Raw genomic sequence first — 18,048 nt, 5'->3', positions numbered from 1 at the left:
TTTGTTTATGAATGGAGGAGAAGAGCATCCAGCATATTGTTAATAAAAATGTAGAACATACTCTGCTGTCCTTTTGCTCGCGCATTGATGTGCAATGATGTCTGAGTGAAAAAAGCGGTGTTTGTTGTTTGAAGTAACATCTTTCATGTTGTAATATCACACATGGCAGTTTCACAGCATTAAACAGATATTCGGTGTCTGATTTGTTACCCATCTTCCAATCACTCAGTTTAGCCCCACATTTTAAGAAAAATTATGCATGTTATTTTGGCATTAATATGTGTCACATATCAGTTTGCAAACAATGTAAAAATAATATATATCATTGTGTTAACAAAGCCGAATACAAACATGGTCTCTTTTTTGTTTTCTTGAGTAAGGCAGCTCCAAAGTGCAGGTGTTTCAGCCTAGCTCAGTGCTTTCTGTGGTGGGGCAAGCCAGCAGAAAATACGGAGTGTTGCGCTGTGATTGGCTCAGTGTTCTGTCACTCATGAGGACTTTACGTCACTGCCAAGTGTAAGAGGAGACATTGAACATTCTAGCCCTTCGGCTGCTGCCATAGAAGTGCCAATCCAAGAATGCTCAAGGTCATTGGCCACAGATAAAATGACATCAAATCACATTATATGTACAGTAGCTTTGATTGGAATGATCATGTCAACATAATACTTTAACAATCATAGCTAGCAGTCATCATCATCAATCAAGTAAACAATCACATGCAAATCCTTTTAAATCCTTGTCATATGAAGAGAAATTATAGATAAAACGTATCGGTGCTCATCGGCCGTTGGACATAAACATTACACAACAAGTAGGAAATTGCAAATTCAACGAGTGGTTTCGAAGGAAACAGTGACAGTGGCTGTGTGGTCCCAAATATGGGATTAAGGGTCTCTTTTCCAAGTTTAAAATTATAAACATTCACCATTGGCCATGCTGTCAATGAAGCATGATTGTGCTGTACTCTAAATAACTGTTAACCCGGAAGACTTCCGCGCCACCTTCCTGTTCAAGTGAGCCGAGCAGAACAATGTGAGTCCAAAAATGTACTGTATGCTGCTTCATAAATGATGTAATATGCCTGGGAGATATGTATACTGTAGCTAAGAAAGTAATACTAAGTGTATGTGGTGTAGTAAGATGTTAGTAGCCCATGTGCCTCACCCTAATAATATAGTCTATTTACCCCTCTTAATTTAGCCCACTGTTCTGACTGTTCTACTGTAGCCTATAACCTGTTTTAGAGAAATGTAATCATCGAATATTGTAAGAGCATTCATTGTCTGCTAATATGCCCCCTTTATTTATCCTAAGGTTCTAACTTGGTGTACAGGGAGAATACTGTAAGAACTGCCCATGTTCTGAATTCTGTCGCTGTACATTTCAAAAGTGCTAAACAAGTAGTTATATTGACTAACGTTACGTCTATCCTAGCTCGCTCATTAATGTCTTAATCGAAATTACGGATTGCCTCTAATCCGCTTGTCGTCCCCTTATGCCATAGATTGCACATCTCAATTGTCAGTAGAAACCACATTTGTTTAAGCAAGTCAGCAATATCAGCTATGTTTTTTTTAAAGGCAGTAAATGAGGCTGAATGAACTGTTTCGCTGCCAGACAAGGCTTCGCTGATAGCCAGGTGTATCACCCCGCTCCTCCGCTCTCTCCACTGGCTTCCAGTTGAAGCTCGCATCCGCTACAAGACCATGGTGCTTGCCTACGGAGCTGTGAGGGGAACGGCACCTCCGTACCTTCAGGCTCTGATCAGGCCCTACACCCAAACAAGGGCACTGCGTTCATCCACCTCTGGCCTGCTCGCCTCCCTACCTCTGAGGAAGTACAGTTCCCGCTCAGCCCAGTCAAAACTGTTCGCTGCTCTGGCACCCCAATGGTGGAACAAACTCCCTCACGACGCCAGGTCAGCGGAGTCAATCACCACCTTCCGGAGACACCTGAAACCCCACCTCTTTAAGGAATACCTAGGATAGGATAAAGTAATCCTTCTAACCCCCCCCCCCTTAAAAGAGTTAGATGCACTATTGTAAAGTGGTTGTTCCACTGGATATCATAAGGTGAATGCACCAATTTGTAAGTCGCTCTGGATAAGAGCGTCTGCTAAATGACTTAAATGTAAATGTAAATGTATCAGTGGTAAGATGTTGAGACTGCTGTTGGGACAGCTTTATGTAGGCCACAATTTGTGGGCACCGTTATAGTGCAATTAATGTATTGTTTATTGTTGTGTTGTGCAGTGGCTTTGCTGCTAGAGATATATGTTTTGTTTGCATTGGGATGCATCTCAATCCACCGCATCCGCCAGTGTCTCATTTCCACATCCGCGGTGAAAGGTGGCAGAGCTAGAGCGGTGTTTGTTGGACCATGAGACATCACAAAAATCGGTCCTCTCACAAAAACATCTGTAGCGTCCGGACGGTTTGACCTATTATGACCACTCTATGGAAAGGGAGACACTCACATTTTGCTCAAGAGACTCGTCTGAAGTCGGTGCCGTCGATATGCCAACTTCTGTTTGGTAGCGTCCAAGCTGTTTGGGCTACAAATTAACAGGTAAAGGGGAGATTCTCACGAACACGATGGTGTTCTCCGTTTTGCTCTACGGCCCCCACAAGTGTCACGGGACTCGTCTGAAGGTAACCGGTACCGGTTTTAAAAAACGTATGGAAGTACGAAGGTAGTTTTGTGCCTACCCCAAAAAAGGGGTTAAATATGTCTAAAATAAAATAAAACACTTCCAGAGATTTTTTTATATGTCTTAGATTTAGGATAGACACTTCAAAACCTTGTTTCTTACAATTCATTTTTTGGCTGTACTTTTTGCCTTTTATGAATTTGTATTTCAATACATTTCTACGGGCTTTAGTAGTAAAGGCCAAAATCAATATTTAATCAAATACGTTATGTAATATAAATTTATTCTATGAGATAATAGCAGTCAGTTAACAACACCTTTATGAATTATGAAGTGTTTATGTGATTTATGTGTTTATTTATTATTAGTTAAAATCCAAATTTACAAAAAGTGACGTTAGCTGATGAAGATTATCTCATAAAACAAAACATATAAGGCAGTGTCTAGACTTGATAGTTCATTCAGTAGTTCTGATCATAGAATTCCGAACACGTCATGCGTCTATATTTACATTTTAAATGTGTACACCATGTCCACATGTGTACATTCCCGCGGTATATTCAAATGCCAGTATACATTCTACAAACAGTGAAATAGGCAAAAAATTATAATAACACAACAACCGCTACATACTGTTACTAAGTAGTCAGCTAACCAGCAAGCTAGCAAGCAATGCTAAAGGGATTGCAAATGAGTGAGCATAACTCTAGCCAAACAGAAAATAGTGTTTCTAAATGTTAGCTAGCTGGCTAGCATTTATGAGGCCAGCAAATACGTTCCCCACATGCTTGCAATGTATTTCCTCCAACGATATAATGAAAAGGTGCCTCTCAGTCCCAAAACACAAGTTTTCTGGAGACTTGTGGGAGGAGTACTGATGACGTCGCCCACTGTATGCACTTTCGGTAGCCTGATTGCATCCAGACTGAGGAGAAATCCACACACAATGCATCCCTGACCATGTCACGGCTTCCACCGAAGTCGGCCCCTCTCCTTGATCGGGCGGCGTTCGGCGATCAACGTCACCGGCTTTCTAGCCATCGCCGCTCCATTTCTCATATTCCATTGGTTTTGTCTTGTTCCATTACACACCTGGTTTTCATTCCATAATTACTGCATGTATTTAGTCCTCTGTTTCCCCTCCATGTCTTTGTGTGTAATTGTTTGTTTGTGATGTGGATTATTGTCGGGCGCTTTACTTTTGCCATGTCCCATGTTTTTGGCACGTTATTGTTTTTATGTGCTGTATTTTGTGGAACGGAATTAAAGTGCGCAAGTTCACTACACTCTGTTCTCCTGCACCTGACTTCGCCTCCCGTACACACCCTTGACAGACCACCTGAAGTGGTAAGATCTGAACACAATCCAACCACAAAGCGATTTTTGTGCCTCTAGACCTGATCTGATAGCAGAAGTTGCATGTACAGTGCATTCGGGAAAGAATTCATACCCTTAGACTTTTTCCACATTTTGTTACGTTATAGCCTTATTTTAAAATTGATTTGTTTTTTAATCCCTCACCAATCTACACACAATACCCCATAGTGACAAAGCAAAAACAGACTTTTATACATTTTTGCAAATGTATTTATTAAAAATAAAAGACTGAAGTGTAATATTTACATAAGTATTCAGACACTTCACTCAGTACTTTGTTGAAGCACTTTTGGCAGCAATTAGAGCCGCGAGTCTTCTTGGGTATGACGCTACAAGCTTGGCACACCTGTATTTGGAAAGTTTACCCATTCTTCTCTGCAGATCCTCTCAAGCTCTGTCAGGTCTCTCCAGAGATGTTAGATTGGGTTCATATCCGGGTTCTGGCTGGGCCACTCAAGGACATTCAGGGACTTGTCCCGAAGCCACTCCTGCATTGTCTTGGCTTTGTGGTTATGGTTGCTGTCCTTTTGGAAAGTGAACCTTCACCCCAATCAGAGGTCCTGAGCACTCTGGAGAAGGTTTTCATCAAAGATCTCTCTGTACTTTGCTCCGTTCATCTTTCCCTCAATACTGACTAGTCTCCCAGTCCCTGCAGCTGAAAAACATCCCCACAGCATGATGCTTCCACTCCCATGCTTCACAGTAGGGATGGTGCCAGGTTTCCTCCAGATGTGAAACTTGGCATTCAGGCCAAATAGTTCAATCTTGGTTTCATCAGACCATGGAATTCTGTTTCTCATGGTCTGAGAGTCCTTTAGGTGCCTTTTGGCAAACTCCAATCAGGCTGACATGTGCCTTTTACTGAGGAGTGGCTCTGTCTGGCCACTCTTGTATAAATGCCTGATTGATGGAGTGCTGAGGAGATGGTTGTCCTTCTGGAAGGTTCTCCCATCTCCACAGAGGAACTCTGGAGCTCTGTCAGAGTGACCATCGAGTTCTTGGTCACCTCCCTGACCAAGGCCCTTCTCCCCCGATTGCTCAGTTTGGCCAGGCGGCCAGCTCTAGGAAGAGTCTTGGTAGTTTCAAACTTCTTCCATTTAAGAATGATGGAGGCCACTGTGTTCTTGGGGACCTTCAATGCTGCAGTATGTTTTTGGTACCCTTCCCACAACCTTATATAGACAGGTGTGTGCGTTTCCAAATCACGTCCAATCAATTGAATTGACCACATCATGCCCAATCAATTTCAAGTCTCATAGCAAAGGGTCTGAATACTTATGTAAATAACGTATTTCTGTTTTAACAAAATTTGGAAAAAGGGAAGGGGTCTGAAAACTTTCAGAATATATTGTGTGTCAAGTTTAGACACAACCTAAGATCTGCCTAAGCCTGTGTTTACCACAGACCTTTTTTTTGGCGTTTATCCAAAAACCCTACAAAAACCAACCATGACTGTTTTTGTTAGTGACATAGACATGGTTGTTGCATTCATCCATTTTGAGTTCTGTGGTCTTCACCAAGTGAGAGTCTAAGCAAATATGTTATCATTGAACTGAAAGTATTTAATTCAATAAAAAAATATTTAATAAGGCCTTATTTTGAGGATCTAGTTTTACCCTAATACAATGGCCTGAAACTCTTGGTTTTCAGTCCTGATGGCCTGCAAAGTGATATGTAATTCCTATTCTAGTCCAGCCAGAGTGGGGATATCAAACATTTGGAATGACTACCGTGTTAGGGAGACTAAGATATGAGACTACCTAAACCATCTAAATTAGAACAATAATTTCAGTAACGAGTGCAATAAATCCAAGTAACATATTGAATCACTATACTAGTCCTATGAGATGACTCAACCTCTGATACTTCTCGAAGACAATATGCTTCAACGGAAATAATATTTTCGCAAATAACCAGCATGGATTTCTAAATGGCTGCAAACAAACTAACATAACATTATGTTCCAAAAGGTGTGCAGTACTGTTCAACGCCTACTTTCTCCTCTCACTGTGTTAGTGCTTCTTGAACTTCTCTTGTGCTTCTACTTGCAAGACCATTGTAAAAAAGAGGCCTTTGACCAAAACATAAAAACACAATAAACAATGTACGGTGGTAATACTGTGTGTTTATTTACAATGAAGTCAACTTTGGGGTTATAATTCCCCTGCACCCGAAAAGAAAGAAAGACGGGGGTGTGTATTGTCAGCATTTCATCTCAACTTGCAATACCACCTACCCTCTAACATCAATAACTGCATATCTAGCCTGTCAAACCATAGATTTACAGAGCGCCACTGCTGCTTCTCGACCCGCCCTTCTCACCCCACTGCCTCTCCCCAGGCCTTAAATTAAGGGTGAGAGTGTGTCTGTGTAGTGAACTAAATGAACAACAAACACCTAGAGAGATGTCTTGTTTGCACAAATTAAGGGTGAGAGTGTGTGTGTGTGTGTGTGTGTGTGTGTGTGTGTGTGTGTGGGTGTGGTGTGTGTGTGTGTGTGTGTGTGTGTGTGTGTGTGTGTGTGTGTGTGTGTGTGTGTGTGTGTGTGTGTGTGTGTGTGTGTGTGTGTGTGTGTGTGTGTGTGTGTGTGTGTGTGTGTGTGTGTGTGTAGTTGGAGGAGGGTGTCTATGTGTATAGTATGTGTATGCTTTTGTGTGTGTGTGTGTCTGTCAAAGTGTGTAGTATGAGTATACGATCTGACCAACGAATACCTAGAGATATGTCGGTGTGCACAAATGCTCATGAGTGTACGCTTCAATACATGTGTGTGTGTGTGTGTGTGTGGTGGAGGGGGGTCTGTGTGTAGTATGAGTTTTCCAACTGAGGGACAAATACCTAGAAAAATCTCCACAAAGTCTGTGTGTACAAATGTAGTATACGTTGTTGTGGTCACGTGTATTGCCTGCCAGTGTGTTTACAGACCCAGTGCTAACAAGGGGAGTGTGTGGCCTTGTGCAGAAGGGCACGTCAGAGTGACGTGCAGACTGCAGGGGGATTCTCTCTCCATGTTGTCCACTTCATGCTCTGTGCAACTGCTAAAATGGCTCCCAGGCTAAATAAAGTGTATGAAACACACAGCATCCTCTCACTTTCTTGTGCATGTAAGCCGCCCACACAGGACAAACTGATTCATAGGGATGTGCACCCTGATGAAAAAAAAACAGCATAGAGCAGCCTAGGCTGGTGATCAGCCTTTGTTGTGTTTTCGCTGGTGACCACCCTTCGCTGTATTTTGGACACTGGTGACCAGCATGCTGGTCAACCGCAAAACCAGCATCAAGGCACATTATTCTGGCTTGCAAAGTTATGTCTAATTCCTATTGGAATCCAGCCTGAGAATTTGAACTTTAATTCACCTACAATCTGCTTTCAGAATTACTGCCAGTGTTAGAAAGATGAATTTATGAGACTACCTAAACCATCAAAAATAGAACAATCATTTCAGTAACGGGTGCAATAAGTCCAACTAACAGATTGGATTAGGTTTGAAAAAATGTATGTTATTTATCTTTGTGTAGCATCTCAACTAAGAGAGAAGTTTGTCTGGTTCAGTGTAATACCTCAAACGTAAATTGTTCGCCACAGTGAAATGGCTACTTCTATGGGAATTATTGATGAGGCGTACCACACCTCAATTCAAACTGTAGTTAAATAAAACTTGTTTGAAAATAATTAGAAGTTGACAAATTGAAACATAGCCTAAAGATAATTAGCAGACAGAGTGCCTTGGTGTGAGGGCAGCGCAGGTTAACTGCCCTGTTGCGTAACAATCACATTTTGGAACAATGAATGCATTCTGACATCACGTGCATAAAAAAATCATGCTGGGTGGACCTTTAGAGATACTTGGAACTCACACGTGAAAAGGTTAAAATGAGACTTAGGGTGATGTCTCCCTATCCCCTTAATAATCCCGCCTCCTGAATCCAAGTGTTTGATATGGGGGAGGGAACCAGTAACTTAAATCATTTATCATTGTAGAAGCAACCGTCATTTTTTCATACTTTGATTTGGTTTCATCCAAAAATCACAATATTTCATGAAAAACACGATTTTGACTGTTCATGACCACTCGGGGCTCACGAGTGGCGCAGCGGTCTAAGGAACTACATGTCGGCGCACGAGGCGTTACTACAGTCCCTGGTTTGAATCCAGGCTGTATCACATCCAGCCGTGATTGGGGATCACATAGGGCGGCGCACAGCGTCGTCCGGGTTTGGCCAGGGTAAGCCGTCATTGCAAATAAGACTTTGTTCATAACTGACTTGCCTGTTAAATAAAGGTTAAATAAATAAAATTAAGAAATATTCATATTCAATGCATTCAAATTCAATTCCCCATTTCAGACTCATAGCTAGCAATAATTATTTGATTGAGTAAAACGTACTAACACAGGGTGGTAAAAGCTAGCTAGCATTTTCCATAGCAACTAGCCAAGCCCCTGGCAACGTTAACAGGTTTCCCAACTTGGTCAATAAACGTTACAAAAACTTTGATAAACTCATAAAACATTTAGTTAACAATGGCAACTATCTCACTATTTTAAGACTGACATTACACTTGTACACATTATGAACATTTAACAACATGACAAATTAAGAGACAGAAACATGATTCAATTCTTTCCATTTTGGCTGCACAGCCACAGGAGCGTGTGAGAGGTGAGAGTTCATTAAAATGCAGTCTTCCTTGAGACTTCTCACTATACAAAAATTGTCTAAATACACTGCTCAAAAAAATAAAGGGAACACTTAAACAACACAATGTAACTCCAAGTCAATCACACTTCTGTGAAATCAAACTGTCCACTTAGGAAGCAACACTGATTGACAATAAATTTCACATGCTGTTGTGCAAATGGAATAGACAAAAGGTGGAAATTATAGGCAATTAGCAAGACACCCCCAATAAAGGAGTGGTTCTGCAGGTGGTGACCACAGACCACTTCTCAGTTCATATGCTTCCTGGCTGATGTTTTGGTCACTTTTGAATGCTGGCGGTGCTTTCACTCTAGTGGTAGCATGAGACGGAGTCTACAACCCACACAAGTGGCTCAGGTAGTGCAGCTCATCCAGGATGGCACATCAATGCGAGCTGTGGCAAGAAGGTTTGCTGTGTCTGTCAGCGTAGTGTCCAGAGCATCAGACACATCTCTGAAGTATGTGTGGGGCCTCCACTCATCACACGTCATTCTCTCTGTAGACCCACTCTCCCCAAGTAGACCCCCACCAGCCACTATCATTTAATTTACAAGGTAATACAAACTGCCACAGTACATTTTAATTTATTTTATTTCACCTTTATTTAACCAGGTAGGCCAGTTGAGAACAAGTTCTCATTTACAACCGCGACCTGGCCAAGATAGAGCAAAGCAGTGCGACACAAACAACACAGAGTTACACATGGCACATGGGATAAACAAACGTACAGTCAATAACACAATAGAAAATTATATATACAGTGTGTGCAAATGTAGTAAGATTAGGGAGGTAAGGCAATAAATAGGTCATAGTAGCGAAATAATTACAATTTAGCAATTAAACGCTGAAGTGATAGATGTGCAGAAGATGAATGTGCAAGTAGAGATACTTGGGGTGCAAAGGAGAGAAAGAAAATAACAACATGGGGATGAGGTAGTTGGGTGGGCTATTTACAGATGGGCTATGTACAGGTGCAATGATTGGTAAGCTGATGCTTAATGTTAGTGATGGAGATAAGTCTCCAGCATCAGTGATTTTTGCAATTCATTCCAGTCATTGGCAGCAGAGAAGTGGAAGGAAAGGTGGCCAAAGTTGAGTTGCAGTCATTCTACAATGTATATACAGTGACATAATCCACAGACTTGTGGTACATTAGGAGAGGAGTTGTAGCTTAAAAAGCTTAAAAAGGCATAGCGCCTCAAAGTACAAAGAAAAAATGTGCTTTATTTTTTTAGTCTGTTCTGTCCACATGCTCATACGCTCAATATACGTATACAATAACTATATATTTCTACTATGACTCTCCCATTCCATGGAATGCCCACCGCCCTCATATGACATGTCTGCTAAAGTGTTTTATCTTTTTCTTCAATGATAGCCGAAACAGACAAGGTTAACTTAGATTTTATACACGTAAAGACCAACCAAATTCAATGTTTACATGAAATGTGCACAGGCTCCAGGATGAAAAAAAGGCATATGGTTCTTGAACACTTAAAGAGATTTTCAGCAGATGTGGTTTTCCAGATGTGGAGTTCAATAAAAAAAAAAATATGGAATATTTAAAGAGGAGCTGGGTTGGAAAGGCCTGTGCTGCAACTTACTGTAGTAAAAGCAGAGGTGTAGGCATCCTGATTTTCCCCTATATCCCAGCACACTAAGATTGCTGTTTTCTAATGTTTGATTGTACCTTACATGGTGAAAAATGCACATACATTTCATTGAATATCCCACCAGGGGCAAATCTGGTGTTTTTAGATAGAATACAAGCTGTATTCGATCAAATCCAGACAGCAGGTGGCCTAAATCATACATTCGACAAGATTGACAGATATATCAATAAAAAAGGCAAATTCAAGGAGCCTCCAAAAAGGCTGAATAATGTCATCTCTACAAATAATTTACAGGACACCTGGAGATTACTATTCCAAACTACAAAATACTATTCCTTTTTTTTCTCAAAGTAAAAAAAGCTATTCAAGAATTGACTGAATTTTTATTTACAAAAAATGGCCTCAGCAATTTACTGGGTTCAAACATCCATGACATAGTGACTTCGGATCCTTCTTCTGTATCATGAATAATTACACCAACAGAATACACACTTAGTGACAGAATATGGAGAATGAACAAAGCACATATTCAAGACCCGAACTGTATTAAATCCGTAAATAAAATTTTAAAACATTACAAATGTAGACATAGAGGACTTGATTTGAGAATGTTGTAGTGTGTTTATAACTAAAGAAGTGCCTTATTGAGAGTAGTGACTAGTGTGTAATGGGTTCGATGGAATGATATATGTGCATATGTGCAAATGTATCTGTAGCAGGAGGAGGTGTTTGAGACAGTGTGTTTACATAGGGCTGTTAAGTGGGATGGAACGTGACTGCAGTGGAGATTTGTGGGGGCTCATAAATTAAGGTCGTGGTGACAGAGGAGTATCATTACCAGAGACTGTATATTGTTACAAGAGATAGCTCATAGGAGAGGGAGGACAGCTAACTGTGCACAATATAGGGAGTTAATGAAGTGCACATACCCAGATCATGGTGAGAGTAGAAGAGATAGTGGTGGCATTTCAGACACTATGGTAAACTTTCAAGAAACCTGTGATTGGATATTCTTCCAACTCATTAATCTCTTTCCCAATTTCTAACAGCCGGCGAACACTTGACAGATTACATGCAGTAGTTATTCCCATGGCAGTCGCTGTAGGGACCGTAATTGAAGGAGGCTATAGTCATGGGTCATGTTAGTAGTAGCAGGGCTTACTTTAGTAGCATTGTTGGGATATTAGCTTATGAAGACTCGTGCCACATGGCTTGGTAACTGGTAAATGGGAGACCAATGGGAGTGTGGTTATTCAAATGTCACAAATTAGTGATCTTGACATAAGAGGAGAGTCTGTGTTGTCAGGAAATGACCCATGTTTTGCAGTGTGTATATCCTCAGGTGAAAGCAGAGAGAACCAAGGGCACGGGCAGAATTCTGGAGATTGAGTGTACATCACTATACACCAGGTGTGGGGTGTTGGGACAGCGTTGGTCTGGTCCACACACAGTGCTCCTTACAGCACCTGCAGCGGTAAAGATCGTCATGTCTCTCCTCGGTGGGTGCATAGGCTTTTTAGGTCCTTCATTTTTGTGGAGTCCAGCAGAAAAATATCCTGGAGGCATAGAGTCAGGTGAAGAGAGAGTGGGAATTGTCATGGTCTCAGACTTTGGTTTTCATGCATATATAATTATGCATAGCTTATCACATTGTTAACCTCTCTTGGGTAGGGGGCAGTATTTTCATGTCCGGATGAAAAGCGTGCCCAAAGTAAACTGCCTGTTACTCAGGCCCAGAAGCTAGGATATGCATATTTGGATATAATATATAATTAGTAGATTTGGATAGAAAACACTCTAAAGTCTATAAAACTGTTATAATTATGTCTGTGAGTATAACAGAACTGATATGGCAAGCAAAACCCCGAGGACAAACCATCCCCCCAAAAAGTCAGCCTACCACTGTTTTCAATGGCTGTCACTTTTATTATAAGGCGAAATCCTCCCAGATTGCAGTTCCTAGGGCTTCCACTAGATGTCAACAGTCTTTAGAAAAAGTTTCAGGCTGGTTTTTGGAAAAATGAGCCAGAAATTGAAGTTTTTCTAGGTGGCTCCCATTTTGGTTGTAGTGTTTCCAAGCGCGTGGAAGAGAGCGCGTTCTTTGGTATTTTTCTCCGGTAAAGACAATAACGATTCTCCGTCTTAAATTTTTTCATTTATTTACGTATTAGGGTACCTAAGCTTTGATTATAAACGTTGTTTGACTTGTTTGGAAAAGATTATTAGTAACGTTTGGGATTCATTTTGTATGCATTTTGATGAAGGGAAACTGGGTGAATTATTGACTGAAGCGCGCCAGCTAAACTGAGTTTTTATGGATATAAAGAAGGACATTATCGAACAAAATGAGCATTTGTGATGTATCTGGGACCTTTTGGAGTGCCAAAAGAAGATCATCAAAGGTAAGGCATTTTTTATATCGCTATTTCTGACTTTCGTGGCGCACCTGCCTGGTTGAAACGTGTTTTTCATGGTGGAAGGAAGCACCACATGGTACCGTCTAAACCACTGTACCAAAGCTCCAAGGGTGATCGAACAACCATTGAGCCCGGAGGGAACGAAAGGAGAGGATGCTGATACTCCAGGCAGGAGTCCGGAGGGAACGGAGGAGAGGATGCTGATACACCAGGCAGGAGTCCGGAGGGAACGGAAGGAGAGGATGCTAATACACCAGGCAGGAGTCCAGAGGGAACGGAATGACAGGATGCTAATACACCAGGCAGGAGTCCGGAGGGATCGGAAGGAGAGAACCATGGCGCAACTCGCGATAGTCAACGGACACACTCGCCTGAAGATCCAGAGGCCAGGGATGGGGATGAGTGACATGCCTGTTGCTCTTGGTGACATACCTACTCCGGCAGATACCCTTGACAGAGGTGTTGTCCAAGGGGACGGAGCAACAACAACAGGAGAATAGGAAAGAGACTTCCCTACCATTGACTTCTCTGCCCTCACATGGTCTTCCTAACAGACAGTGGAAACCAGGACAGATGAAGAAAGGTAGAATGGCCTTGACAGCAACAGTGGCAAGCCTAGAAGAAATGGTAAAAACACCTCCCACTAGTACACCAACTAAGACAATGGCAAAAACACAAGAAAGTGGGTTGCTACAGAAAATCTGGACATCTGTTACCAACTGGGGTAGCCACAATGAACAAACTACCCCAGAATTAAAACATTGACTCAATGTTAAAAGTATATAACCAATGTAACAAGTTGCTGAATGACAAATTATGTTAGACCTGAAAATCTGTTTGGCTAGACATGTACTGCATGTGACACAGGGTTTTCCGGTTACATTGGCTAAACAGTTGTTAGAGATGTCTGTGAGGGAGGGCCATTTGTTCAGGTGTCATATTGAGAACGACGATTTTAGGGGTTTATGAGGTTTAGTTTAATACTTTTGATGTTTTATTGTTTTTCTTATATTATACATAACTAAGAACCTCGGGCTATGAAATGCATGCACATGCTTTTACACTGTACAGTCGTGGCCAAAAGTTTTGAGAATGACACAAATATAAATTTTCACAACAGTTTGCTGCTTCAGTGTCTTTAGATATTTTTGTCAGATGTTACTATGGAATACTGACGTATAATTACAAGCATTTCATAAGTGTCAAAGGCTTTTATTGACAATTACATGAAGTTGATGCAAAGAGTCAATATTTGCAGTGTTGACCCTTCTTTTTCAAGACCTCTGCAATCCGCCCTGGCATGCTGTCAATTAACTTCTGGTCAGAATTTGTGGGTTTTTGTTTGTCCAGCCGCCTCTTGAGGATTGATCACAAGTTCTCAATGGGATTAAGGTCTGGGGAGTTTCCTGGCCATGGACCCAAAATGTTGATGTTTTGTTCCCCGAGCCATTTAGTTATCACTTTTGCCTTATTCTCCATCATGCTGGAAAAGGCATTGTTCATCACCAAACTGTTCCTGGATGGTTGCGAGAAGTTGCTCTCGGAGGATGTGTTGGTACCATTCTTTATTCATGGCTGTGTTCTTAGGCAAAATGGTGAGTGATCCCACTCCCTTGGCTGAGAAGCAACCCCACACATGAATGGTCTCAGGATGCTTTACTGTTGGCATGACACAGGACTGATGGTAGCGCTCACCTTGTCTTCTCCGGACAAGCTTTTTTCCGGATGCCCCAAACAATCAGAAAGGCGATTCATCAGAGAAAAAGACTTTACCCCAGTCCTCAGCAGTCCAATCCCTGTACCTTTTGCAGAATATCAGTCTGTCCCTGATGTTTTTCCTGGAGAGAAGTGGCTTCTTTGCTGCCCTTCTTGACACCAGGCCATCCTCCAAAAGTCTTCGCCTCACTGTGCGTGCAGATGCACTCACACCTGCCTGCTGCCATTCCTGAGCAAGCTCTGTACTGGTGGTGCCCCGATCCCACAGCTGAATCAACTTTAGGAGATGGTCCTGGCGCTTGCTAGACTTTCTTGGGTGCCCTCAAGCCTTCATCACAACAATTGAACCGCTCTCCTTGAAGTTCTTGATGATCTGATAAATGGTCGATTTAGGTCCAATCCTACTGGCAGCAATATCCTTGACTGTGAAGCCCTTTTTGTGCAAAGCAATGATGACGGCACGTGTTTCCTTGCAGGTAACCATGAGACATGACAGAGGAAGAACAATGATTCCAAGCACCACCCTCCTTTTGAAGCTTCCAGTCTGTTATTCGAACTCAATCAGCATGACAGAGTGATCTCCAGCTTTTTCCTCGTCAATACTCACACCTGTGTTAACGAGAGAATCACTGACATGATGTCAGCTGGTCCTTTTGTGGCAGAGCTGAAATGCAGTGGAAATGTTTTTTGGGGATTCAGTTCATTTGCATGGCAAAGAGGGACTTTGCAAATGATTGCAATTCATCTGATCACTCTTCATAACATTCTGGAGTATATGCAAATTGCCATCATACAAACTGAGGCAGCAGACTTTGTGAAAATTAATATTTGTGTCATTCTCGAAACTTTTGGCCACGACTGTATGTTAAAGGACAATTGGCTTGAGTAGGGATCTTTTACCTCCTTCTAGCTATATGTGAAGGGAGATGTTTGGTCCTGCCTCCCCAGTACGAATGAGAATGTGAAGCAAAGGTTGAAAAGGTTTAAGGGGGGCAGACTGTCTCCTTTGCAACTTAGAAGATGCTTCCCTTCTCACTTGTACTGGAACAAACTTTAAGGTTTGGGACCTATTAAGCCCCAGAGGAGGAATATTGTGGGAATTTTCCAGTACATGTGTGACATTTTAGAGTAAAATATGTGCACTCTATATGTGTGTCTAGGTCATTAGACACCGTTACACATCCACCTGTCTTGAGAGTGGGCATGTCTGTTTATTTTTGTACCATTGCTATGGCCTAATATTTACTGTTGCTATGGTTACGCCTATTGGGAATTTGTTTGTAGCACATGTGTGCCCATTATACATTTTGAAGTAGTCCGCAGGTCTGAGTGGGCATGTCTGTTTATTTTTGTACCATTGCTATGGCATAATGTTTCTATGCCCTAATGTGAAACCAAACTAAAATTAGTGCAAGGCAAAAAGATAATGGTGGCTAAATGACAGAGGGGATGAATCATTAACATAAAGAGGAGTTACTATGTGTGTGACGCAAGGATGAAACCTGTATAAAAAGTATGTGCCAAGGCTAGAAAGGCAGTTGCTTCATGAACCAGCTCGGCTTATATTACTTTGTAATAAAGTCTAATTGAACTCACAGACTCCGGTATTTGGGAAATATTATTGACTGAATATTTCCACGACACTCGCAGCCCTCACAAAATGAAGACACACCAAATCAATTATAATTTTACAAGATAAAGTTACAAATGCATTAATTAGAAACATCAATGCGATTAATGACAATTTTAAAAGCATCTACAGTACTAGTCAAAAGTTTGGACACACCTACATTCAAGGGTTTTTCTTTATTTTTACTATTTTCTACATTGTAAAATAATAGTGAAGACATCAAAACTATGAAATAACACTTATGGAATCGTGTAGTAACCAAAAAAGTGTTAAACAAAGCAAAACACATTTTATATTTTAGATTCTTCAAAGTTGCCACCCTTTGCCTTGATGAAAGCTTTGCACACTCTTGGCATTCTCTCAACAAGCTTCATGAGGAATGCTTTTCCAACAATCTTGAAGGAGTTCCCGCATATGCCGAGCACTTGTTGGCTGCTTTTCCTTCACTCTGCGGTCCAACTTATCACAAACCATCTCAATTGGGTTGAGGTCGGGTGATTGTGGAGGCCAGGTCATCGGATGCAGCACTCCATCACTCTCCTTCTTGATCAAAGAGCCCTTAAATAGCGTGGAGATGTGTTGGGTCATTGTCCTGTTGAAAAACAAATGATAGTCCCACTAAGTGCAAACCAGATGGGATGGCGTATCGCTGCAGAATGCTGTGGTAGCCATGCTGGTTAAGTGTGCCTTGAATTATAAATAAATCACTGACAGTGTCACCAGCAAAGCACACCCACACCATCGCACCTCCTCCTCCATGCTTCTCAGTGGGAACCACACATGCAGAGATCATCCTTTCACCTACTCTGCGTCTCACAAAGACATGGTGGTTGGAACCAAAAATCTCAAATTTGGACTCATCAGACCAAACCACAGATTTCCACCTGTCTAATGTACATTGCTCATGTTTCTTGGCCCAGGCAAGTCTCTTCTTCTTATTGGTGTCCTTTAGTAGTGGTTTCTTTGCAGCAATTTGACCATGAAGGCCTGATTCACACAGTCTCCTCTGAACAGTTGATGTTGAGATGTGTCTGTTACTTTATTTGGGCTGCAATTTCTGAGGCTGGTATCCTCTGCAGCAGACATAACTCTGGGTCTTTCTTTTCTTGTGTCGGTCCTCATGAGAGTCAGTTTCATCACAATGCTTAATGGTTTATGCAACTGCACTTGAAGAAATTTTCAAAGTTCTTGACATTCTCTGATTGACTCAACTTCATGTCTTAAGTAATAATGGACTGTCGTTTCTCTTTGCTTATTTGAGCTGTTCTTGCCATAATATGGACTTGGTCTAGGGAAATCATCTGCATACCACCCCTACCTTGTCACAACAAAACTGATTGGCTCAAACGCATTAATTCACTTTTAACAAGTCACACCTTTAAACGCATTCTAGGTGACTACCTCATGAAGCTGGTGGAAAGAATGCCAAGAGTGTGCAAAGCGTCATCAGGGCAAAGGGTGGCTACTTTGAAGAATCTCAAATATAAAATATATTCTGATTTGTTTAACACTTTTTTGCTTACTACATGATGCCATATGTGTTATTTCATATTTTTGATGTCTTCACTGTTATTCTACAATGTTGAAAATAGTACAAATAAAGGAAAACCCTTGACTGAGTAGGTGTGTCCAAACTTTTGACTGGTACTGTATGAAAATCTATATACATCGGAATTAATCAGTTTGACTGATTCTACAGCCTTCTTAGACTCATCAACCCTGAAGCAATTATCATCTGATGAAAATGAATCATTAAAAAAAAGAAATCACAGGGCCTCCCAAGTGGCAAAGTGGTCTAAGGTACTGCATCACAGAGATTCTGAGTTTGTGTCCAGGCTCTGTCGCAGCCGGCTGTGACCGGGAGACCCAGGGGGCGGCGCACAACTGGCCCAGCGTCGTCCAGGTTAGGGGAGGGCTTGGCCAGCAGGGATGTCCTTGTCCCA

Source organism: Salvelinus sp. IW2-2015, linkage group LG17 (genome assembly GCF_002910315.2).
Source record: "Salvelinus sp. IW2-2015 linkage group LG17, ASM291031v2, whole genome shotgun sequence".
Lineage (NCBI taxonomy): Eukaryota > Metazoa > Chordata > Actinopteri > Salmoniformes > Salmonidae > Salvelinus > Salvelinus sp. IW2-2015.
This window is presented reverse-complemented; position numbering follows the sequence as displayed.